Raw genomic sequence first — 27,037 nt, 5'->3', positions numbered from 1 at the left:
AATGCCTCATTATTGGCGTCATAATAAAATGGAATAGGAAGAGAGCAGATTGTCGCTTGAAAGATTCTATTGGTTTTTTTTTTCAGGGAGAGATTAATCAGCCTTATGTCACCACACATCATTTATGTTCTCAGGCAGAAGTCTTTAGAGTTTAGATGAAGTGGCTCCCTCTTCTGGTCAATGGTAAACCTGCAGACGAGGCCATTGCGTGTGAAGGCTGACCTTATGGCAAGGTCAGTATGGTCACGTCCAGTGTCCGACTCCTATCCCATGTAAAGCCCTGGTCAATCATTTGTAAACCGGCTACAGATTCAATCATAAATTGTGCCCGTCAGGCTAAAGCAGTACATAAACGTAATCAATGTTACAGGTAAGGCAAGGCACAGTTCTATTTGTATGGCACATTTAAAAAAAAATCACACTTGTGTGAAGTGAGCGGCACTCTTACATCATCATACATCATCACATTCCGGAAAAATCACTTTTGTAGTGTGGGGTACACACAGACACACAAAGCTGCAGGCATAGGAGGGGCTATCACCCCTCAGCAACAAGGCACTTTACGTAAATGTACTTTACACAGAACATCAAGGAAGCAATTAAAGGAACACAATTAGAAAATGATATTAGGATGCATGAAACAAAATCGGTAAAAATGAACAGATACAGTTACAGTGCAGAAGAGAAAAAAACTACAAAAAGAAAAGTGACTCAATCAAAGGCAGCGGCAAACAGAAAGGTCTTTAGTTATGTTTTAAGAGAAACAAGAGTGGCAGCAGACCTGGAGTTTTCCGGGAGTTTATTCCAGATATATATGCATAGAAACTAAATGCTGCTTCCCTATGCTTTTTTGTGGTTGTAGGAACAGAAAGCAGACCTTTCCCAGGCGATCTGAGAGGTCTGGACGGCTTCTGATATCATACAAGATCAGAAATGTATTTTCGCATCATTTAAAGCTTTATATACAAACACTGAAACAGTGTTTTGAAATGAATTCTTGACACACAGGGAGCCAGTGTGAGGATTTAAGAACTGGAGTGACAGTCACATGTAAACATGTCATGTGATGCTACAATAAAGTAAATTCTTGATTTCTTGATATTAAGTCAGGCTTCCAGATTTACACAAATTTATACCAAATAAATACAAAAACCATCAATGTCAGCTTGCGTTCATGAAAGATGAGATGGAAAAGATAAGCTAAGGTGTGTGTGTGTGTGTGTGTGTGTGTGTGTGTGTGTGTGTTGATTTCCTGTTTTTGAGTGGTGTAAACCACTCCTACAACTGGCTTTTTTGTGCAGAAAAAATGAGCATGGTTGCTATGTTCACCCTGTTCACCCGGATGTGATTTCATACCAGACTGGTTGGAGTCCAGGAGGTTGTTCTGGTGGAGATAGGAGGACAGTTGTTTAAAGACAGCACGTTCGAGAGTTTTAGATAGGAAGGATAGAAGGGAAACCGGTCTGTAGTTCTTGATCTCAGAGGGGTCAAGTGTCGGTTTCTTCAGGAGGGGGGTGACTCTGGCAGTCTTGAAAGTAGAGGGAAAGTAGCCAGATGTCAGAGAGGTGTTAATAAGGTGGGTTAAGAAGGGAAGAAGTTCAGGTGCAATAGACTGCAACAGAGTGGATGGGACCGGGTCCAGAGAGCATGAGGTGGGGCGACTAGAGGTAACAAGGAGAAGGACCTCGTTAGGGGAGAGGGGAGAGAAGTGGGATAGAGAGGGGATGGGGGGGGGAAGAGGAGTAGATGAAGGTAGAGAGGGGGGGGTGGCAGGCAGACGGGTGTGGGTAGTGCGCAGGGCACCAGCCGGGGGAGGAGGGAAGGAGGATCGGATATCGTTCACCTTCTTGTCAAAGAAGTTGGCGAAATCGTCAGGGAGGAGGGACGAGGAGGGAGGAGGGGGTGGTGGTTGTAGGAGAGAGGAGAAAGTTTCAAAGAGTTTTTTAGGGTTGGAAGCAGAAGCCTGAATTTTAGTGCAGAAAAAAGCAGCTTTAGCAGCTGATAGAGAGGAGGAAAAAGTAGAAATGAGAGATTGGAAGGTGAGAAGGTCCTCCGGGAGGTTGCCATTTCTCCATTTGCGCTCAGCCGCTCTCAGGCTCCGTCTCTCAGTCCGCACTGAGTCTGACAACCAGGGGGCAGGTGGAGTTTGGCGTGCAGGCCTGGTGGTGAGGGGACAGAGATGGTCGAGAGAAGAGGATAGAGTAGAGAAAAGAAGATCTGTGGCGGTATCAGGGGATAGAAGAGCAAAGGATTCAGGGGCAGGGAGAGCAGAGAGAACAGAAGAGGAAAGATCAGTGGAGGAAAGTGAGCGAAGATTGTGACGTGAGGAAATCATGTGGGTAGGGAGGGGCTGTGAGGGGGGAGAGGAGAGAGAGAGAGAGTAGGACATGAAGTAGTGATCAGAGAGTTTCTTACCCTTTTCACTGGAAAGAGGAGTGACAGACAGGTTAGCAATAGAGCAGCCTCTGGTGAAGATCAGGTCCAGTTGGTTGCCCGCCTCATGGGTAGGAGGAGATGGGGAAATAACTAGGTCAAAGGCGGCGAGAAACGAAAGTAGTGGGTCTAGCTGCTTCTCAGTCGGGAGGTTGAAGTCACCCAGAAGGATGAATCCAGAGCCATCGACAGGGAAGTGGGAGACTAGATGGTCCAGCTCCTCCAGGAAGCCACCAGCAGGGCCCGGTGGGCGATAAACAACTGCAATGGTGAGCTTGACTGGATGAGAAACAGTGACCACATGAAATTCAAATGAGGTAGGAGAGAATTGTGACAGTGAAACAGGAGAGTATTTCCATTTTCTGGAAATTAGCAGACCAACCCCACCACCTGTCCGCACGGCTCTGGGAGTGTGAGAGAAAGAGTACACATCTGACAGAGCCGCGGGCGTAGCAGTGTTTTCTGGTCTGATCCAGGTCTCAGTCAGAGCAAGGAAGTTAAGGGAGAGCAAGGATGCGTAGGCTGAGATGAAAGCAGATTTGCCCTCCACCACAGCCGAGTGGCAATTCCAAAGCCCTCCTGTTACCACTTGCTCGACGTGAGTTGAAAGAGTAGGATAGATGAGATTAGATGTGTCGCGACATCTGGGTGTAACCCAGTGTTTGTGCGACCCCCAGGAAGAAGAGAGGACAGGAATAGGAAGAAAACACATTGTAGATCACTAAACATATACTACAATACACTACTATATCTATCACACTACTATATATGTCACTAATCAATGATACAGCTTATCGTTCAGTGACGAAGTCGGACTTTGACAAAGTCGCCTGTCGCCTTTGTTCGCCTGGCCTTCGAAGAGAAAAAAACTACAAAAAGAAAAGTGACTCAATCAAAGGCAGCGGCAAACAGAAAGGTCTTTAGTTATGTTTTAAGAGAAACAAGAGTGGCAGCAGACCTGGAGTTTTCCGGGAGTTTATTCCAGATATATATGCATAGAAACTAAATGCTGCTTCCCTATGCTTTTTTGTGGTTGTAGGAACAGAAAGCAGACCTTTCCCAGGCGATCTGAGAGGTCTGGACGGCTTCTGATATCATACAAGATCAGAAATCACAGAACAACCTCCTGGACTCCAACCAGTCTGGGTTCAAAGTGGGTCACTCGACAGAGACTGCCCTGCTGGCAGTGACGGAGTCGCTCCATGCCGCTAGAGCGAACTCTCTCTCCTCCGTCCTGATACTCCTGGACCTGTCTGCAGCGTTCGACACGGTGAACCATCTGATCCTCCTCTCCACCCTCGAGGGGATGGGTGTCTCAGGCTCTGCACTCTCCCTGTTTGCATCCTACCTGACGGGTCGCTCCTACCAGGTGATGCTGAGAGGGTCTGTGTCAGAACCACACAGGCTCACAACTGGGGTTCCCCAAGGCTCGGTTCTGGGTCCTCTTCTTTTCTCTCTCTACACTACATCTCTGGGTGCTGTCATCCACTCCCATGGCTTTTCCTACCACTGCTATGCCGATGACACCCAGCTGATCCTCTCATTCCCCCCCTCTGATACCCAAGTGGAGGCACGCATTGCTGCTTGTCTGGCTGACATCTCGGCGTGGATGTCGACAAACCACCTGAAGCTCAACCTGGACAAGACCGAGCTGATGTTCCTCCCGGGGAAGGGCTGTCCGCACCGAGACATGGCCATCACCATTGATAATGCTGTGGTGACCTCAACTCGGACTGCGAAGAATCTGGGTGTGACCCTGGACGATCAACTGACGTTCTCGGCAAACATCGCATCAGTGACAAGGTCCTGCAGATTCCTCCTCTACAACATCAGGAGGATTCGCCCCTTCCTCACGGAGAAGGCAGCCCAGGTGCTCATCCAGGCTCTCGTCATCTCCCGCCTGGACTACTGCAACTCCCTCCTTGCTGGTGCTCCGGCATCTGCCATCAGACCTTTGGAGCTTGTTCAGAAAGCTGCGGCTCGTCTGGTGTTCAACCGCCCCAAGTTCTCCCACACAACCATCCTTCTCCGTTCTCTACACTGGCTCCCCGTAGCGGCTCGCATCCAGTTCAAAACCCTGGTGTTAGCCTATAGGGCAGTGAAAGGAACAGCTCCTTCCTACCTCCGGGCTATGGTCGATGCCTACACCCCTGCCCGACCACTTCGGTCTGCCACCTCGGGGCGACTGATTGCCTCGTCACTCAAGGGTCCTTCTGGCCGATCCACACGGTCACGACTCTTTTCTGTTCTGGCCCCACAGTGGTGGAATGAACTTCCCACTGATGTTAGGACAGCAGAGTCACTGCCCATATTTCGCCGCAGGTTGAAAACCCACCTCTTCAGGAAACACTACCCTTCCTCTCTGCCTGACCTACTTGTTGTTAACTAGTTGTACGAACGCTTGTTTTCTATTGTTGTATTGTTTATTGGATCTTGTTTAGTCGATACACTTAATTGTTTTAGCTCATGCTCATTTGATTTAGCTATTTTGTCTCATCTGTTTAAGGAAATAGGTAGCTGATATATTGCACTTTTACCTTAGCGCTAGGTATACTCTTGGTTGCTTGTTTTTGCAGAAAATGCACTAAAGACTTCTGGTGATTAGTAGTTTTTGTTCCCTACCTATGTTGAATACACTTATTGTAAGTCGCTTTGGATAAAAGCGTCTGCTAAATGACTGTAATGTAATTACGTCAGACATGATTTCATTACGTCAGACAGGCTATATTACACCACTCAGTTCACACGGGTGTGATTTTTATTATATAGTGTACATTTGTACGTCTCTAAAAGTTCTGATGAATTGAAAATGGTGGACCCTATTGTAAACAAGTGCTTTATTCATGGTATCGTCCAAACAGTCTCACAGTAGTTTATGTATTGAGTTGTGCTTTCGTTTGAAATGTACCCATTCTGTAGCCTGACACTCGGGATATATGTATTTAATGGTATCGATTCAGGGCTGGAGCCAGGCTATACCCATTCTGCATACTGTTAATACATACTTCAATCAATCAATCTGTGAGGACTGAGGGTCCACGTCTCATGTCCATGTCCATGTCTCAGCCCCATACAGCAATACTGACTCCACAGTAGCTATGAACAGCCGCCTCTTAAGGTTCTTCTCCAATGTCTGATTTCCACACTCCTCATCCCATGCAACGCAAGGCATTCCAGGCAAGTGCTCTCCGGACCTTCAGGTCCTGTTCTGTTGAAGCAGTCCAGGCTCAGAGGTATTTGAATTCCTCTGAAAAAACACATTTTTTTATCAGGTGAAACCTGACCTAACATGGTTTGGGCTCGGGAGTAGCGCCCCTCAAAAATTGTGATTGGCTGGAATGAGATGATGCATGATAATGTATGATGATAAGAGCGCCCCTCACTTCACACGGGTGTGATATTTTTTTAGTTAGTGTGAACTCTGTCCACGACTGATTTTAAAACTATATTTTTATAGTTATAGTGCTCAGTGTGAATGTCCCTTGAATCATCATCACTATACCTGATAGTCATATATCATACAGTACCTGTATATGCAATGCATGCACATGTGGATGTTTAAGATTTAAGGGCAAGATTCCTGACTGTGTGTTGCCCTGTGTCTTTTTCCCCTCATTGGTAGGATTGATTGAGTGAGTGAGTACCAGCTGGTGTGCGAGTTGTGACTGGGCGCAGGAACACCTACACGTCAGAAAACGCCTAGAGCATGCAGGCGTCTCTTCCGGCACCAGCTTCTTGACGCTACTGTCTGGGTACAGGTACAGTACAGTGAGTGGTGTATGAATGTGACCGAGTGGTTGGAGACAGTGTGGGCACATATACGCGCGAAGAAGCTGAAAGAAAGCACCTAGAGCAGGCGTCTCTTCCGGGTTTTTAGACAGCTGGTGGATGGAAATGACGCTTGCGTGTGGCTTCAACTTGTAGTGTCGGCGCACAAGCGTCATTTCCATCCACCAGCTGTTTAAAAATCCGGAAGAGACGCCTTGACAGTGTAGTTGTACCCATACTTGGTATAAAGCTAGCTGGCTGTCACCAATCCTCTATCTGCTTAAAGGTAAGCATAGGATTTCTCATGAAATTAGCAATAACCCACACTGCTTTATTGGATTTTAAACTGGTTTGTAGTTTGTTTTTTTGGCGCATGGTGACCTCAAGGCCAGCTGTAACAGTACACAGAACAACACTTTTCAACCCTCATGCATTCACTGTGGAAGAAAACTCAAAAGCAATGTGCAACATGAGTTTCTTCTTTCTTTGTATTCATTCATTAACAAATCATTACTGTATTTCAGTTTTCTATAATATATTGTAGTATAAACCCACTGGAACAAGGCAGTCTAAAATGGAACTGATGTCATGCTTCCACCTGGTGGAGCTGGTAGGGTACTACCACTGAAGGCGGACACTAGAGTGCAATACTGGGTTCCTTACTCCCTTCAGAGCTGTGGCACTTGTTTAGGTCCCTGGCGTAAATTGTAAGGGTGTAAATTCTCTTTATTCAGACCGCAGCAATCTTGCCAGCAAGGTGATACCTAGGTGACACTTCCCATAGAGAGCCCATTCATCCAAACAGAAAAGTCCTCTCTAATTATATTAAACAACGTCAAAATTACCAAGGTATGCGCATGCTTAAAGTGAATGACACATCGAGTGGCAAATCGAGTGGCAAAGCAACATGCAAAGTGAGTTTAACATTGTTTAACGTTGTTTAATGCAATCAGATAGGACTTTTCTGTTTGGATGCATGGGTTGTCAAGGCCAGAAAGCTGTTTTTTGCCATACAGTAGGCATTCCTGCATAACTTCCGGGTTTGATGATGATGTCACACGCATACCCTCTATTATCCTCTTTCAATCTGTTTAATAAAAATCCACCGTAGACTTTTTATGAGATACTTCCTGTCAAGAAATTCCTTGCAGATGATTATTTTCTAAGTATGGAAGTGCTCGTTATCAGTAAAGCAACCTCCTGCTGCCTCGATCCTGCATTATGTGCACATTCAAAACAGGTGGTACGCATGGGCCGTTGAGTGATAGTCAACGAGCACTTCCAAACTCCAGCACTTAGAAAAAAATCATCTGCAAGGAATTTCTTGACAGGAAGTAGCTCATAAAATGTCTACGGTGGATTTTTATGAAACAAACATTTTACAGATTGAAAGAGGATAATTCAAGCTTTCCCTACAGCTTTAATATAATTAGATAGGACTTTTCTTTTTGGATGAATGGGCTGTCTATGAAAAGTGTCACCTAGGTATCACCTTGCTGGCAAGATGGCTGCAGTCTGAATAAAGGGAATGGTGTCAGTTCAGCAAAGGTAGGCCTATGGCAAGGCCAGAGCCTTAGATATAGACAGAGTTACGCAAACGGCGTTCACTTTATGGGACCAGTCCAATGGCTGCTCTCCTACATAGACTTGTCTCCCATTGTAACAATGGAATGCGGAAGTGCTCATTCTATCTCAATGGGATAGTTCCAATGTTTGGAACTATAGCCCATAAGCACCCGCTTTGCGGCGAGATCAAAGCGTGTCGCTAGTAGGAGAGTAGCGACTCGCTACTCTCCTACTCTACACTCTGGGGTCAACCAACTTCCAAGTCCTGGACCGGAAGTAGGCAGAAATACCTCAGAAATGACTCAGGCAACAGGCCCAGCTTTAATGATCTTAAATCCCTTTATTTTAGATTGTTTTGTAGAAATAGTACAACATAAACATTACAGAGTAATGGTTATAGTTGTTACTGTACAATACTTTATGCTTAAAATTGCTCTTATTTGCGCCGCTCTCGTTGAAAACAATGTATTTCCAACTTCAGCTTGTCTCAGTTCAGGCTGCATGAACAGCGCTTGAGCGCTCGGTTTCTGCCCCCTCAATATCGTAACTCTTCTATTAGATGGCTCTGGGCAAGGCCAGCTGACAGCATCAATATTAATGGCCAGCAAACATTGCAACTTGACAAATGCAGTCTCTATTTTGCAGTCTTTTCATTTGACACTATACCCAATTATTTACAGTTAGGCCTATGCACTGACCTAAAGCCTGGAAACCAGACAAATCTGCCACAGCTAAAACAAATTTCCCATGGGCAGATTGGTCTAGCAGTCCTCGGTTTGATTACATTTCGCTCAGCCCAGAGTTGTGGATGACCAAATGTAACCACCCGTCAGAAATGAGTAAAATGACTCTTACACACCGAAGTTCCAGACTAATATTTATACAGTGATAACAGGTGGAACATATAGGCCTACCGTTTGATCAATATACGTTGAGCAAAATGTACTGTAACACCTAGTGAAATGTTCCCTTTGATCTAATTTTCGTTTTTAATTTGCTTTACTTTTATTTAATTTACACTTATTTAATACACAATAATCCATACAAACATTTCATAAATGTATGTAGGCTATTTTAACAAGTGAATTTCAATTTTGACCAGGCAGCCAAGCTATGGCAGCTATAGCTTGCACCAATTGGTCATCGGGAGCAATATGGGATAATGGGAACATGTTTTAATGTGTGGCTTTCTATATCCGCATTACAATATTCGGCAACTGTGGCATCTTATTAGGGCTAGATGGCATACTTCCGCAGTCAGTAAAAGGTAGACGTAGGCGTTTTAAGAGGTATCAATATAATTATATCAATGTTAGGCCTGCTGTTAGCCTCCAGGTATAGTCTGGCGTTACCAGACTGTTTTATGATTTCCAAATGCTTCATCATACAGTCTGGGCCAACGGAAGAGGTCTCATGAGTAAGCGATAAAGCGGAAGTGGAGCCTCCTCGCCACTTCCGTTTCGTCTTTACAGTCATACATTTACAGCACATTTATCCTAATATAAATAGAAATCATCTAAGCATATATAGGTTGTTGCTTAGCAGAAAAGGAAATACAAAAATAAAATGTAAAGATATTTTAAAATATATTTTGGAAATGGCAGCTTCCGTTACTCAGCTCATGGGGGCTATACTGTAGGTCCAGACTCTATATAGCATTCGGAGATTGTGGAATAGTTGTCTGGCTACGCGAGACTAGCCTCCAGGCCCTTTCTATGGTTAACTCTATTCTATCATCAGTGGGAGCTAGCCTCACGTAGCGATACTAATATCACTGTGTGGATATAGTCTCATCACCATTCCGGCTGTGAAGTCCTCCCACAATTGAGAGGGGCTTAAAACACATTGTGTGCCCTTTAATTCTTTCAAAAATAGCGACGTGGGGTGCCCATCCGATTTAGCAAAAAAAAAAAGTATAAAAAAAATATATAGGCCTATATATATATATATATATATATATATATATATATATATATATATATATATATATATAGGCCTATATTTTTTTTTAATACTTTTTTTAAAAAAGAGGGATATTTTAAAAAGAGGGGGTGATAGGGACAGAGCGATACTCCAGAGGGAGGCCTATTGGATTCATACACTCCAGACAGAGCATCCCAAAGGTCTCAATGAGGAGCTGTTATTGGGCTGCTTCCTTTAGAGTTTAGTCATAGTCGGCCACATTGGTGTACACAATTGGACATTTTCAAATTCTAATTATCTTACGGTTTATAAGTTCTATAATGAGAACTGATACGAGTGATCTGGATTCCAAAGGTCTCCCTCCTTTATCCATATTTAATGTTTTCTATTAATGTTTTCCATTCATCTATTGTCTTTATACATTTCTAATGGGTTTAAGATGTATCAATGTCTGTTTAGTCTATTAGCTTTCCAGGCACTTTAGGGGCCGGCCCCACATTCATTCATTCATTCATTTAATATAAGATCAATAACTAACAAGCTCTCCTCAGTAAATGATATCATTAGAAAAGAAAAGCTTGATATCATTTTTCTAACAGAGACATGGCTTGGTTCCGACGGAGCTATTCTGTTAGCAGCCGCATGTCCCCCGGACTACAGCTTCATCCACCAAGTGCGTGAGGTTAAGAAAGGAGGTGGACTGGCCAATATTTTCTCTGACACTTTAAAAATCAAACCTTTAGCCCTCGGCAATTTTTTATCAGGCCACTACACTGGAGAGTCAATCCTCTGTGCCATTAATTAGTATTTATCGTCCTCCTAAATCAAGTAAAGCCCTGTTTTTAACCGAATTGTCAGAGCTTTTATCTATTTGTTCCACAAACTATGATAAAACAATGATTATAGGTGACTGCAATTTGCACGTGGACAATGCCTCAGACAGCGTGGCTATGGACTTCCTACAACTATTAAATTCTTTCGATTTTATTCAGCATGTTGTTGGGCCTACTCATAACCATGGCCATACCCTTGACCTGGTCATGAGCAGAAACCTGAATATTAGGATTGATAGGACCATTGAAAGGCCTGAGTTATCGGATCATTATTTGCTATGTTTTAATATGACTATTACGGCTTTAGAAAAAAACAACACAGAATATACTATAAAAAAACGTTTTTTTAACACATCCACCGCCACTGCTTTTTCCCGTCATCTCACACCTGCTCCCCCATCACTGGTCACTCCCTCAGTGAATGATATGGTCCAACAATTTAATTCCAAAGTAGAATCTGCCCTTAATATAGTGGCTCCGTTAAAAACCAAAAAGAAATGCAACTCCAGAATAACACCTTGGATAAATGAGCATACACGCTCACTTAAGACACACTGTCGCAGAACAGAGCGTGTCTGGAGAAAAAATAAAAACACGATCAATCTAGAGACTCTTAAGATCTCAACAGCTGCCTACAACAGAGCTTTGCGCTTGGCTAGGCAGGCATATTTCTCGGCCATAATTGTTAAGAACAAGAAAAATGCAAAAGTACTATTTTCCACTATTGAACGTGTACTTAACCCTCCCCAGTCCTACAAGCAATCATTTCCCGCCTCTACTGCTAAGTGCAACGAGTTTGCATCCTTTTTTGATGCCAAAATCAATAACATTCGAGCTGGCATCATAAATGTAGCTGCTGCAAACACAGCAAATGTTGCCTCGCTTTTAAATATTGTTCGCCCTAGGGGAAGCCTGGCGTCTTTCCATACAGTCGAGGAAGAGGAACTCCGCAAGACCATAATGATGATGTCCTCATCCACATGTTCACTGGACGGTATTCCCACCCCCTTCCTCAAAGAGGTGCTAGAGTGTGTACTTGGAGAAATCCTGCAAATTGTAAACAGCTCCTTACAATCAGGCATCTTTCCTGACTCACTGAAGACGGCTGTAGTTAAGCCACTACTTAAGAAAAATAACCTTGATCCCTCTGTGTTGGGAAATTACAGACCAATTTCCAATCTCCCCTTTCTGGGCAAGGTAATAGAAAAAATCATCTTTCTCCAACTAGACATTTTTCTGCAGAACAATAATATACATAATAAATTTCAATCCGGTTTCAGAAAAGGGCACAGCACTGAAACGGCACTTGTAAAAGTAATCAATGATCTCAGGGTATCCGCCGACAAGAAACATGTGTCCGTTCTACTACTCCTGGACTTAACGGCCGCTTTCGATACAATTGATCACTCAATTTTATTACAACGTCTCGAGCACTTGATAGGCCTCTCAGGCACGGCCTTATCCTGGTTCTCCTCGTACTTATCAGGAAGAAGCTATTTTGTCAGCCTAGCCGACTTTGTATCGGACACGCACAATATTGATTCCGGTATTCCACAGGGCTCAATCCTTGGTCCTCTATTGTTCTCCCTCTATATATTGCCGCTGGGAGAACTCATTAACGCCCTCGGAGTGAATTACCACTTCTATGCGGACGATACGCAGCTGTATCTTTCCGTAGCCCCTGATGACCCCTCTGCCCTTGACCCACTGCTATCCTGTCTGTCCAACATTAAATGCTGGATGAGTGAGAACTTTCTCCAACTGAACGAGGATAAGACAGAAGTTCTTATAATTGGCTCTAATGAGCAAAAATAATTGATAAAAAATAAACTCGGTAACCTAAATGTAGGAAGTAAGTCGACAGTAAAGAACCTAGGGGTTATTATCGACTCAGATCTGAATTTTAATGCGCACATTAATCAAGCTACCAAGACAGCTTTCTTTCATCTTCGAAACATCGCACGTATTAGAGCATATTTATCTTTAGATGATACTAAAACATTGGTCCATGCTTTTGTCTTTTCTCGATTAGATTACTGTAATGCCCTCCTCTCAGGCCTGCCAAAGAAATCAACGGATAGACTCCAACTTGTTCAAAATGCGGCTGCTAGAGTGTTAACTAGAACTAAAATGAGAGAACACATTACTCCAGTTCTATCATCACTGCATTGGCTCCCAGTGGTTTTTAGAATAGATTTTAAAATTCTTTTACTTGTTTATAAATCCCTAAATGGTCTTGCACCTTCGTACCTCCGTGACTGCCTACCTAGATATTTCCCTAACCGCCCCCTCAGGTCCTCCACTGCTGGCCTGCTTGAAGTGCCTAAAAAAAATGTGCACAAAAAAATATGGTGAGGCAGCTTTTTGCTTCTACGGCCCAACAGCCTGGAATAAATTACCATTCCAGCTCAGACACGCACCCTCTGTAGACATTTTTAAATCTCAACTCAAGACTCACCTCTTCACTCTTGCTTTTAGTTGAGTTTTAATACCTACTCTGTCCTGACTGATTTGCTGCATGTTGTGTTTTTATTTATTTTTTCTCTATGTTTTTATTATTTTTATTATTTTATTTTGTTCTTTGCCATTGTTCTATCATTTTAACTACTTGACTGTGTATTCTATTTTTGTGTCCTGCCCTGTGAAGCACTTTGAGCTGCATTTATGTATGAAAGGTGCTATACAAATAAAGTTTATTATTATTATTATTATTATGATAGCTCATTGTGATGTATTCATATTTTACTATTTATTCGATTGTGCTTACATGATATTTATCCTGTCTTGTACCATAAATAGAGACTTCTTATTGATACTGTGTAAGATGACACAGTTGACATGACACCTGTGTTCAATTACTGTTGATTGTATCTCATACATAAATACCACACTTCCTGTTGTCTTAATTGTCACAACGCTGAGGAAGGCCATACAGGCCGAAACGCGTACGTTCACTCTCGTCAGAGGTAAATTAAATCATGCAAAAGGACATACGATGAGTGTTGGCATTTTCTTCACCTCAACTTATATCTTCGAGCCTTGCACCTAGAAAGATTTTGTTTTAACCTGGAGTGCTGCGGGTTGTCTGCTACGGCAGTACCTTTTTCTCTGGTGTAGAGCCCGCCTACTGTATCTGGTAATTTGCACACAAACATAGGCACGCAAAAAGGCTGTTTGAGTATCAGTTATTTAGATCAGATATACAACCTACAAAGTAAACTGAGTCCAGTCTAATCGTGCATGAATGCGCACCACAAACAATGACGTCTTAACTCACTAAATCTCTCTGTGCAGTAAATACACACAATAAACGCACCGATTACCTTGACACCTTTAATTTCTCTTTTCAGAATCAGTGCGGTCAAATAGTGCTGCCATCGTGTCATTGGGGCTGTTTGGAGTTGGCATAGCCATTTCAATTAATTTCCCACTCACCTGGTCTGAGAAAAGGGGGGTGGACATTTCCTGGCAAGAAAATGTGTATTACCGAATACAGTCCGCCTCCTTTAATTTCTGTTTTCGGAATCAGTGGTGTCAAATATGCTTTCAGCCTGGCATCGTGCCTTTGGGGCTGTTTGGATTTGGCATAGCCATGCCAAATCCAAGCCAGCCATGAGCCATCAACCACGCGATATCTTGTGGAAATGTATTAATCGCTTCACTCATAGTGGCTAGACTATCCAGATCCAGACTACATCACTTCCGGCTTGGGTGAAAGTGACTCTTCTTCTCTGCTTATTTCGCACATTTCTCTGGCACTGGCGCCACGATCTCGCCTAGAGGGCTGGGCGGGATTGTGTTGGTTGACTAAAGGTCCATGCAAACTGATGCGTATTTGTGATTCTTTGCCTGCGTTTTTCCGAAAATCGGCAACAGTATGCAGAGGACCCCCTTAAGACTAAAGGAGGAAGATTTTGATATTTAGTCGACAAAGATTAGACTAAGACTAAACAATTTCAGATGACTAAATAGGACTAAAAGTTTTCATGCCGAACGTTGCGAGGTTAGCTTGAACCGACTCGGCGCCATTAGAGTTATGTCCCGATAGGTGCAGAATCGTAAATCATGTTTTGGTGAGAGCGTTTGCCCCAACTGTGCCATGCACAGTGTGTCCTTGCACAAGCGTAGGACACGCATGCGAAAAAACGCATTATGCAGTCTGATGGCAGTTGGCATAAAATAAAGTCTGTGCCGCTTTTCATCAGCGGGAGAGTGAGCTGAAGCTGCTCACCCTATCATGCAGCTCGCCATAGAGTGCAAGGGAGGGGTTCTCCAGGATGGAGTTTGTCCCTAATCCTCCTATGTGACTGACTGCAGTCCTTCATTCGGAGGCCAACAACTGCCTTCTTTATGGTCTTATTGAGCTTGTTCAGATCCCAGGCAATGATGCCACCATCCCAGCATAGTGAGCACCACTGCATCCTACTATAAATGCGCCACGTCTCTGTGTGTGTGCGTGCGTGCGTGTACGGTTGTAATACACGTAACTCGAGAACCGTTTGCCCCACCGACTTCATATTCGACACACGCGTTCCACACCCCCGCAGGGAGTGCAGTGCCCGGACTCGAGTCGGTCGGACCCACAGTTCTCCAGAACCCCCACAAAAGGCTCTGGTCAGGCTCTGCCAGTGGGCCTAATCAGCCTAAATTACCAGCCTCTGCCTCAGCCAATTGATTGCCATGGCAACCCCACACCTGACAATTGATTAGCCTACTTAACCACAGTCAGTTAGTTTGCCCTCTTCACACACAGGCAGATACAGAGATTTCCATGTGGGACACAGACAGACAGACAGACAGACAGACAGACAGACAGTTAAAACAGGTGCTGTGACAAGTTGACAACGGGTATTGTTAGGTTCCTAAGTTGCATCGTTCTCAAGTAGGCCGGTAGCCGACGGGCATGTACAGGTCTAGTAGAACAGAATGCTGGCTACAACAGACATAGGTAAAACATTTCCATTACAGTCTGATATGTCCCATTTTGTAGACAGCCTCTGTGTTGTCTCTCTAGTTCAGATCTTTTCAGGTATAGACGCCCAATAACTAGTAGGAGTCCACAATCTCTACCTCTTCCCACTGGATGGTAATGGGTACCGCCGTACCGGGGTCCTCTTCTTGCTCCGTCTGGTGCCTATTACCAGCTATTGTGAATGTGATATTGAAAGGGCCCTGATCCAGAAAAGGTTGGGAGCCTGCACTGTCCATATCCTACATAACATAATGTGTTCCTGGGCATTTCCTTTAGAGGGCGGTATAGTATAACAAAATGATGCATGGAGCTTGATCTCTCCTCAACTCTGTGATAACTGGAGATGGCAGTGGCATCATCACTGATGCTCGGCTCTCTGCAGGTTCCCTGGCGTGGGTTCAAGTTGATGGATGTTTTACATTAGAGTGTGGTGACAGCGGCTTATGTTTGTGTCTCACTAAATGTCAACAAGTATCATATTCAAAAAGCTGGCAGGGGAGCAGGCAGTGTGACTGTGCATTCTGCAGCTCCCTTACTGCGATGCTGACCTTCTCTTATCGACCCCTCTCGATGCGTACACTTAACATCATCAGTGTTAAATTAACTTTGAGAGTGTAAATATTGTCCAATGCCTTCTAAATCAGTGGTTCTCAAACATTTTCCGTGCCAGGCGACGAGCATACAATCGGGTTTCAAATTACAGTAAAATAAGGTAATGAAGCATAAAATGAAATTGCTCATCACAAATTATCTGAACAGGTTGTTCAAGCAATCATGCATGAATCCATTATTATGTTACTAAAATGTAATTTGATTCATTTTATGTCAATTATGTATTTGTTTGTTTCACCCCCGACCTGTACAGTAACTGTACAGTACTTAAGCCTCTCCAACTGATCCAAAATGCCGCAACTCGCTTGGTCTTCAACCAACCAAAATTCTCACACGTCTCCCCCCTTCGCTCCCTCCATTGGCTCCCGGTCGCTGCCCGCACAGAATACAAAACTCTGATGCTGGCTTTCAAAGCAACCAAAGGTATGGCTCCCCCATATCTTGCAAGTATGATCGAACCCTACAAACCCTCCTGCGCACTCAGATCAGCCGATGCAGGGAGCTGGAAGTACCTTCACTAAAAACGCTGGGACAACGCTCCACATCACATGTCCCAAACTCTTCTCCCTTCTGGCTCCAAAACTATGGAATGCACTTCCCATTACAATCAGAACTGCAGCCTCACTCCCAATCTTCCGCCGTAGTCTGAAAACCCACCTTTTCAGACTCCGTCATGGCCCGTAGTACTTGCTCTAGCCCCTTAGATAGCACTTTATGTAGACTTAGATAGCATTTTATACAGACTTATAACATGTTACATAGACAGCACTATTGCATTTTATGTAGTCATAGCACTGTATAGTATAGTATAGTATAGTATAGTATAGTATAGTATAGTATAGTATAGTATAGTATAGTATATATGTATAGTTTATACAGTATAGTTTCATTATATAGATATTCCACTGTTACATTCTTAGCCTACGCATGTTTCATGATGACTACTTTTTATGTATGTGATGTATTGCCATGCTTTTTGTTCTCGCTTAATGTAAATCGCTCTGGATTAAGAGCGTCTGCTAAATGCCTGGATTGTAAATTGTAAATTGTACAGTATGCTCATATTATTTACTGTTTCCAACACATGCAAATTCGACACAAACACAGGCATGGTGGAACCTCCCTTTAATCATTACACCTGTTAATATCAGGTGTAATGATTAAAGGGTGGTTGCCTCAAGCCAAGTGTTTGAAAGAAATTTCTGGTTTAGTTTTTATTAGCCAGGTGCAACCTGGTGGGGGCCTAGTGGACACTTTTCCATGATTGGCTGCCTCTAGCGCCAATGGGAGATAAAATGACGCGAGTCATTCTTGTTTTATTAAAATCAAGCTGTTCTTGACAGTGATAGTAATAGAGGAAGTAGTAGCCAGTAGTAAGAGACGGGAAACAACCGGAAGCAAATTGTCCCTCCTGCTGGGAATTGAACCGGGGACTCGCTGTCAGGCATTAGAGCCCATGTGGTAGGCTACACACCCTATGGGTTGCTCTAAAACCTTTGACAGAGAGTTGGTATTGGATTTAGTCTTTTTACTGTTAAGCAAATTCATAATTTGTTTTGTGCAGATTCATCTGATGGCTCAGTGGGATACTTTGTTGAAAAGCAAACGTATTCTCTGACATATTGCATGCATGCTTATTTTACAAGCATCTGTAATATTTTAGGTGGCAAGGTGGTTTTCGTCACAGTCGTCTTAGCAGCGGCCAGGCAGTGCAATACACCTGAAGTTAATGGATAAACCAAGTTATTATTTGCAGCGTTCTGGTGCTATATGGGCTCTATGGTGCAGTGAAGATAAGACATGCAGCCTAGGGGCCTGAAATCAATAATCGCTATAATTGCTGAGGTAGAAGTGAGGATAATTGAGAGTAATTGTCTGGACAGCCGAATGGACAACCGGAAGGACAAAATAGTAATGTCTGTTTTACTGTTTTACTAGTGTTACTGTTTACCTATCCACTCCGGTCTGTTCTCTGTTCTTCTGTGTTTATTGCTGTAATTGCATCAGGTAATTACAGGGACCTTCAGGGGATTCCAGGAGGTCCACAGTAAAATAAGGAAAAGTACAACTTTGGCTATTATTTCACCATGCAGTTAGAAGTTAGCCCAATGAGAGTCTGTTTAAGAATGACTATATTCAGTTCTTATATTTCACTGTTATCTTCAGTCATTGTTTCTCAAAGTGGGGGGTCCGGGGACCCCCAGGGGTTAGTGTTACCACTCATGATAGCACTATGTGCTTGTAGATCTGCTATTTTTGAAAAATCGTTAAATTGTATGCAAATCGAAGCGAACAATTTTAACTCTAATCTTTACTTCTGAGATGGGGGTCCAAATAGATTGGGGCATGACAAAAGTTTGAAAACCACTGTCCTAAATCTGATCTAATAATGTAAGGGTGTCCAAAATCTTTTGAAATGGGGGTCCTTCCTTCCTTGACATGAACATGTTTTTAGAAGCACAGCCATGTGATGTACTCTTCCTAATGGCCAGAAGGAGGCACTGTAGCACCATGCATCAAACATCTACTTCTGCATGAACTATACATGACAAAGTCTGCAGAGTCACTGCTCACCAACCGACACATTCATTTTCTCCACCAGGCCGAAGGCATGGGGAGAGAGTCTGTGTGTGTGTGTGTGTGTCCATCCGTCCGTGTGTGTACAGGTAATCTCCGGCACCGTTAACCCGGTCGATGCCAAATTTTGCACACACACTCCCTGGATGCCAACGATGAACCTCTGCCCCAAATCTTCCAGAACGGCCTGTTATAGCGCCACCAGGAGGCAGACTTTTGAAAAACACATTTTTTGATATTACTCCTCCAGATTCTGTCCAAAAATCCCGCAAATTGTTACACACTATCTCTATAGTCATTTTGCACACACACCCCCTGGATGCCAACGATGAACCTCTGCCCCAAATTTTCCCGAACGGCCTGTTATAGCGCCACCAGGAGGCCGACTTGAAAAACTCCTCCAGATTGAGTCCATCTCTATAATAATAATAATAATAATGAATTGCATTTTATAGCACTTTTCCAAGTGCTCAAAGCGCTTTACAATGGTTCATTCATTCATACATTGGGTCAGTCATGTCATGTGTTCAAGATGGATCTGTCCGATATTTCATATTCCATCCTAATTGGCTAACATTGGCGTTCAAAGTTTGCAGGATTGGCCCGTTTTGAACAAAAAGCCTCAAATCATGAACGCAGCGTGCAATTTACGTGAAATCTTCCCACCCTTTTCACATTATAGCGCCACCAACAGGTGGATTTTTGCTAAACCCATTTTTGGAACAAAATGCCTCAAATCATCCAATTGCCATCCAAGGCGTAAGAAGAAATGGCACCCTTTTCACATTGGCCTATTATAGCACCACCAGGAGGCCACAACCTGACCTGCCCTGGTGGAGACCTGTGCCCCGGGGGGCACTTTATCTATAGTTCATATTTATTTTTGAAGAATGCTTTGGGTTTCTCTTCCATCTAGGTCTAGGAGGTATGGGATAATATGGACAATGTTATCACTGTGAGAATATGAATAGCTTAAATGGAGGTGTAGGCCTATAAAGTCAAAGTATCAATACAGCAATGTAAGAAAGTCCGGAATTAAAAATGTACAAACGTATTGGCATCAAAATATACGTTAAGTACCAAAAGTAGAAAGTACCTGTTGTGTTTTCAAATGTATTAAAATAACAGATATTTGCAAATGACCGAAATATGAAGGGCCTAGTCGCCGAGGGCTGAAGAAAATCTACAAAGTAACAAATGTTTTCAAATAACCATAGTGGAGTAACCAGGCCCGGTGCCACGGGGGTGCAAAAGGGTGCATTGCCCCTTAATCCGACCTCCTTGCACACCCATGTGAATTTTTATTTTCTTTTTATAATTCCTTTTTTTTCACTTAAGTTTAATAAATAGGCCTATTTAACAGCAATGCCCGTAATTGTTATTTTATTTCAGCATTCAGCTATTACATTGTAAAATCAATCAACATATGGCAACAGGAAGATAACCTACTATTCAGTTTTACTATAAAAAATCACACCCGTGTGAACTGAGTGGTGTAAGGTTTTATATAGCATGATCAGCTGTGGTCTGACGTAATGTCTGACGTAATGAAATCACACAAAATATGTTAAGTAAAAAAAGCTATCATTTTTGATAAATGTATGTATCACACCTGGATGTGATTTCACAACTGGCTTTTTTTGCGCAGAGAAAATGACCACGGTTGCTACGGTCATCCAGTTCACCCGGGTGTGATTTAATTACGTCAGAAATTATTTTGAACATAGCAACCACGGTCATTTTTTTATGCACACAAAAGCCAGTTGTAGGAGTGGTTTACACCACTCAAAAAATTGTGCCGGGTTGCGGGCAAAGACAAGCCATTGTTATCAAAGATATTACAAAAATCACACCCGTGTGAACTGAGTGGTGTAAGGTCTTATATAGACTGATGAGCTGTGGTCTGACGTAATGTCTCATTCCGGCCAATCACAATGCACCATGCTCATTTTTTTGGCACAGACAGACAGACTAACAAAGCCAGTCAAGGAGTGGTTTACACCACTCAAAAATTAGCATGGTTGCTATGGTCACTCAGTTCACACGGGTGTGATTTCATTACGTCAGACATTACGTCAGACCACAGCTGATCAGGCTATATAATACCTTACACCACTCAGTTCACACGGGTGTGATTTTTTAATATAGCATCAACATCAGCTGTAGCTCCACTATAAACCCTATAGGCCGCTACACATCGGCTATTTGAAACTAGCCGATCTACGAGCTTGTTGATCAACCATATGTTCAACAAATCAGTCAATAGGCCTACATTTCAAATTATATGAAACAAAACGGGTCTTTAGAACACTAACCAGTGATCCTATGAGTTATTATTAATCGTTCACCAAATCACCAAGACTGCAAAGCATTAAAACGTTTCCTTTGGAAAGTCAGAAAGTGATCTATTAGACAAAATAAAAAATAAAATCAGCCAATTTATACACACTATGTTTAATGTTACGTACCTTTTCTGTGGTCAAGAAAAAGCATTTTACCTGTCAGTGCTGCTGCTGCTCGGGTCTTCATGTATAGCCTAGTTGTGGCGTAAACACTAAATCCAGGCCAAAATCGCGAGATAGTCAGCTAGTCATTAATTACAGAAGTATTTCACAGACCTTGATTTGATTACTATATTTACCCAGGGTATGTGGGCTAAGCTCAAGAACTTGTTTCCAGCCAGGCCCTGCTCATAGAACACATTTCATCGTAGTGGTTCAATGCCTTGTTCAAGGGCACTTCAGTGGTGGTAATTTTAACGTGTCGGACCGCTGATTCGAACTGGCGACCTTCCGGTATCAAGACCGCTCCGCTATCCGTTCGGCCACCGCTGCGATAAAGGAACTAAACTAAAAGGTGATCATGAAGAACAGCAGAGGGAAGAAAAATAAACAAGTCAGTTGGCAGCGCCACAGCCCATTGACACCCACGTTGTGGCCAGAAATGTCATTCCGTTTATTACACATTTCTAGTTTCTCAGTTACATTAACCTTGATTTTACAATAACAGTGCAGTGCCTTTGATTAGTCATCCAAGCCAAAGGGTAGGGTTTGACTGCCCAGGCCTGTAGTGCCCTTGATTAGTCATCCAAGCCAAAGGGTAGGGTTTGACTGCCCGGGCCCAGTGCAGTGCCCTTGATTAGTCATCCAAGCCAAAGGGTAGGGTTTGACTGCCCGGGCCTCCTGCCAGCTGCCAATGCTTTCCTGCGACCCTTCCTGCTTGCCAAGGTCTGCCACAAACTGTCTGTCCTGGCCTGAAACTGTATTTTTCTGAGTCTGGGCTTGTAAAAGTTTTCGCTGCGCTGGCTTGCTGAGCTCGCATTCTGAGCTGGCTGGCTTGCCAGGCCGGCTGATTCTGTTGCTGCAAGGCAGGGCGGGGCAGACCGGGCCAGGCAGACAGAGAGCCAGGCCTCGAGAGAGGCCTGGCTGAGCTTACTAACCCTAACCCTTGGCTGCCTCGGCCGGCCTACCTGCATGCCTGCCTCGGCCTGCTTGCTTGCTTGCCTGCATGCTTGCCTGTCTCGTCCTGCCTGCCTGCCTGCCTGCCTGCAACTTGAATGAGGTGTGTAAACACTTATTTTACGGGTGTGGGTGTTGACCGTGGCTTTTGTGTTCTCCAGTTGTTTCTTGAAGGAGAGTGTTCTGTCCAGTGTAACTCCAAGTTACATGGGGTGGGTATGGTTAGGTTTTTGACCATCCCAAGTGACGCTCAGTTCTTTTTTCGCGTCTCGGTTCCTCAGGTGGAAGCTGCATAGTTGGGTTTTTGATGGGTGACTCAATCTTCTGGAAGTCTGCTTGTTGGGTGGTAATGCAGAGGTCGTCGGTGTAGATGAAACGCTGGCATTCTGTGGGTAGTGGCTGGTCGTTTGTGTAGATATTGAAAAGGAGGGGGGTGAGCACGCTACCTTGTGGGAGGCCGTTCTTTTGGGATTTCCATTTACTCCTCTGGTCATTTAACTGGACATAAAAGCGCCTGGGTCGGTAGCTTTTTGGGGATGATGGGTCTTTGCCATGTTTGGGGATTGCAACCACTTTGGCCTTTCTCCAGACAGAAGGGATGGTTTTCTGTGCCATGCATGTGTTCAGCATCCCCAGGAGCCAGGTCTTTGCGTTAGGTCCCAGGTGCTGTATCATTCTGCCATTATGTCATCAATCCCTGCTACTTTTCCAGATTTCAACTTTCCCATTGCAGTTTCGAGTTCTTCTAGGTCGAAGGGTTTGGTTTGAGGGCTGGCTGATTGTGGTTGGTCTGATACCACTGTGTGATGGTGTTCTCCTGTGGGTCGGCAGCGGTGTTTGTTACGACTTTTGGCCACCAGTTGTGATGCAACAGAGTTTGCTGTGACCATTGTGATTATGGGTGGTGTGGTCTTTGCCAAGAAGGCGGATTGTGGCCCATGCCTTCCTGCTGTTTATTGTCATGTTGGTGTTCTCTATCATTTCCTTCCAGACTTTCCTCCGTTCATCCCCAACTTCACTGTCTATCTCCTGTGTTCTCCATTCATCTTGAGCGATACACAGTCGTCTGATGTGTGCATAAAGGCACGTGATCGGCTCCAGCTTGAGCAGGCATACTCTGCTGTAGAGAAAGACAGGGCCATCCATGGCAGTTGCACAGATTGTTTGTGGATCTGCGCCCCACTTGGAGTTCACTAGTTTTCACAGGATGTTATTGTGGGTGTTGACCGTGGCTTTTGTGTTCTCCATATGTTTTTTGAAGGAGAGTGTCCTGTCCAGTGTAACTCCAAGATACATGGGGGGGGTATGGTTGGAGAGTTTGTGACCATCCCAAGTGACGCTCAGTTATTTTTTCGCGTCTCGGTTCCTCAGGTGGAAGCTGCATAGTTGGGTTTATGTGTGTCTTTCTTTTTTTCTGTCTTTCTTTCTTAGGACGGAGATCAAGGTAGACGCCGTTGGAAGGCTCAACACAAGCCGATGCCCCTAGAGATCCTTCCCAAAGCTTCCCCCGGGGAGCCCAGCAAGCCAGCTAGCCAGCAAGCCAGCTAGCCAGCAAGCCTGCCCAGTCAGCCAACGCAGCCAGCCAGCCCCGCCAGTCAGCCAGTGTAGAAAGTCAGGCTGCCAAGCCAGCGCACATCAGCCCTTGCAGCCAGCCCTTGCAGCCAGCCTTGCTCAGTCAGCTCAGCCTGGCCTCTCTCGCGGCCTGGCTCTCTGTCTGCCTGGCCCGGTCTGCCCGCCTTGCCTTGCAGCAACAGAACCAGCCGCCCTGGCAAGCCAACCAGCTCAGAATGCGAGCCCAGCAAGCCAGCGCAGCGAATATTTCAGGGTCAAGGTCATTTATACTGGTGAAGGTAATTTATACTGGTCAAGGTCATTTATATGGTGAAGGTAATTTATACTGGTCAAGGTAATTTATACTGGTGAAGGTCATTTATACTGGTGAAGGTCATTTACTAGTCTTATGAAGGTCATTTATACTGGTCAAGGTAATTTATACTGGTGAAGGTCATTTACTAGTCTTATGAAGGTAATTTATACTGGTCAATGTCATTGATACTGGCGCGCTATAGTGCACGATTCTTCATCATTGTTGAGGATTTGAAAGAAAGGTGAAAATCACGGAAAATCTAAAGGCTATAGTAAGTAAGTAAGTAAATTTTATTTATGAAGCACTTTTCAAAACAAAGTTACAAAGTGCTGTACAGTAAAAACAACAATATAAACAATCAAGTTAAAACAAGGCACAAAGGAGCAAACACAACAAAGAATAAGAGCAGAAACACAACAATGATGGTAAAAATAAAAGTTCACAAGATAAAATGTAACCTAAATAAGTGAGTTTTCAACAAGACTTTGAAACCCTCGACAGACTCTGCATTTTTAATTAAAAAGGGTAGGGCGTTCCACAGTGTGGGAGCAACTACTGCAAAGGCCCTGTCCCCCTTAGTTTTCAGCTTTGTCACAGGGATATTCAGGAGGCCTTTGTCAGACGACCTGAGAGGTCTTACATTTGGTTTTGCCACCAGTAAGTCGGTGATATAAACTGGGGCTAGGCCATGTAGTGCTTTATACGTTGTTAAAAGGATTTTAAAATTGATTCTGGATTTGATAGGGAGCCAGTGGAGTTCAGCCAGTACCGGTGTTATGTGTGCTCTGCGGTTTGTATTGGTGAGAATTCTGGCGGCTGTATTTTGTACTAATTGTAGTTTGTGAATAGAGGAACAGTTAAGGGTAGTATAAAGTCCATTACAATAGTCGAGACGGGATGAAACAAAAGCGTGAATGATTTTTTCCAGATCTTGAGAAGTGAGGATTGGTTTGAGTTTTGAAATATTCCTTAAGTGGTAAAAACATGATTGGGTGACCCTCTTTACGTGGGGCTCGAAATTCATGTTTTTGTCAAAAAAGACACCCAGATTCTTGGCAGTGTCAGTCATGTTGGAGGCCAGTGGGCCCAAGGAAAGACGGATTGCGTTCGTGATGTTTTCAGGGCCTATGACAAGGATCTCTGTTTTATTAGCATTCAGTTGAAGAAAGTTGAGTGCCATCCAATTATTTATTCCAGCTAAACAGTCACGCAGGATATCGAGTTTGTTGATGTCGTTGTGCTTAAAAGAGAAATAAAGTTGGGTATCATCGGCGTAACAATGATAGGATACACCTTCATAACCATTAATAAGCGCACCAAGTGGCAACATGTAAAGGGAGAAGAGGATTGGTCCTAAGATGGAGCCCTGGGGGACCCCACAGGTCAGAGGGGCTGAGGAGGGCATACTATAGTATGTCGTTTTTCACCATTTCGGAGGATTTGAAAAAACCATCGCAAACGAGTTGGGCTTACCCCCTAGTGGTCTGTTTGCAATGAATCAAATATTAAAGTATATGGTTAAAAACCAAACTAATTGATAAAAGAGATTTTCCAATGGATTCTATTAGTATTGGGTATGCTAAATAACATATTCAAAATTTGGGTGAAAATAACTTCTGAAAAGGAATAATTTTCGAGATGGCGTCCACGGTGGCCTCGGTGAGCTTAAAATGCCTATAAACTGGGATTTAATATATACAAAATCATAACAATTATGCACTTGGTGACAAGTTTTTGATTTTTGGCATGGTGTTAGGTATGGGCATAAGGTTTTCAAAAACAATCGCAGACGAGTTGGGCTCGCCCCCTAGTGGTCCGTTTGCAATGAATCCAATGTTAAATAGGCCAGCATTGGATTCATTGCAAACAGACCACTAGGGGGCGAGCCCAACTTGTTTGCGATGGTTTTTGAAAACATTATGCCCATACCTAACATCATGCCAAATATCTAAAACCTGTCACTAAGTGCATCATTGTTATGATCTGTTATGTATTAAATACCAGTTTATAGGCATTTTAAGCTCACTGAGGCCACCGTGGACGCCATCTTGAAAATGATGCCTTTCCAGAAGTTATTTTTTCCTACATTTTTAATGTTATTTAGCATAGCCAATACTAATAGAATCCATTGAATATTTTCTTTTATCCATTATTATGGTTTTTGAGTGGTGTTGTAAACCACTCCAACAACTGGCTTTGTACCCTGTGAGGGCTGCCTCAGCAGCCTCACATTGAGACAGCTTATATTGTATGGTGACTTCTCCTTTTTGTCTATTTGTTTAGGTTATATACATTCTCATGATGTTTTACATACACGCAACACACAAACACATTGAAATAACTACACACAAGACACACAGCTGGAATGACAATTTATTATTTAGTTTTGTCTGTTTATTTACATTTTGAGCTGACTGAGTTTTCTTTGAGTTTTCAGTTCACTGATTGGCTGGCCAGAGCAAGGGGAGCCAGCTGCTCCATATTGGCAGCTGCTGGGGACAATCGGACTGCACCACAGTCTCTCTGCACCAGGGGGAGGGGCAGGGGTTGTTGATAGTGTGTTTGAGTTCCAATCTTTGTATTTACCCCCTTGTGTTTCTGATGGTTTGACCCATCCCTATATATGTTCCCCTCATGTGCCATTCTGGTTAGATCAGTTGTGTTGTTCAGTTCAGTTTTTGTTTAGTTATATTTAAGTTGATCTCATTTTGTTTGGGCCCACATTTGTTATTCGTTTATTATTATTTGGAACAAAGAAATAAATACAACAAATTAACTTTTAAGTTAAACCCACAACAAGTTTCCCTGTGTCTCTCCTTCCAACCAACTCGGTCCCTGACAGATGGTGGCAGTGGTGGGATCGGCCGGTGGAGAGCACAGGAGGGTTTCAGTATTTTTCTTTTTGTTTGTTTAAAAAAACAACAACAGATGAATCATGTTACGTGGAAGAGGAACAAGAGCACCAACAAAACCAACACAGGAGGATGAGGAGGATAATCCAGAACTTGGAGCCACTGGAGAGGCCACT

At 43.6% G+C, this 27,037-nt stretch overlaps 1 long non-coding RNA gene across 1 annotated transcript; it reads left to right on the top strand.

The window, feature by feature from the left end:
• Positions 1-6,080: 6,080 nt before the first annotated feature.
• Positions 6,081-26,799, top strand: LOC306916223. The gene is made up of 3 exons (XR_013788965.1): positions 6,081-6,201; positions 23,574-23,992; positions 26,447-26,799. It is a non-coding gene; the product is annotated as an uncharacterized lncRNA (long non-coding RNA).
• Positions 26,800-27,037: the final 238 nt, after the last annotated feature.

The sequence above is a fragment of the Electrona antarctica genome, assembly GCF_951216825.1.
Source record: "Electrona antarctica genome assembly, chromosome: 23".
NCBI lineage: Eukaryota > Metazoa > Chordata > Actinopteri > Myctophiformes > Myctophidae > Electrona > Electrona antarctica.
The sequence above is the reverse complement of the archived record's forward strand: the minus strand, read 5'-3'. Positions and strand labels throughout refer to the sequence as shown.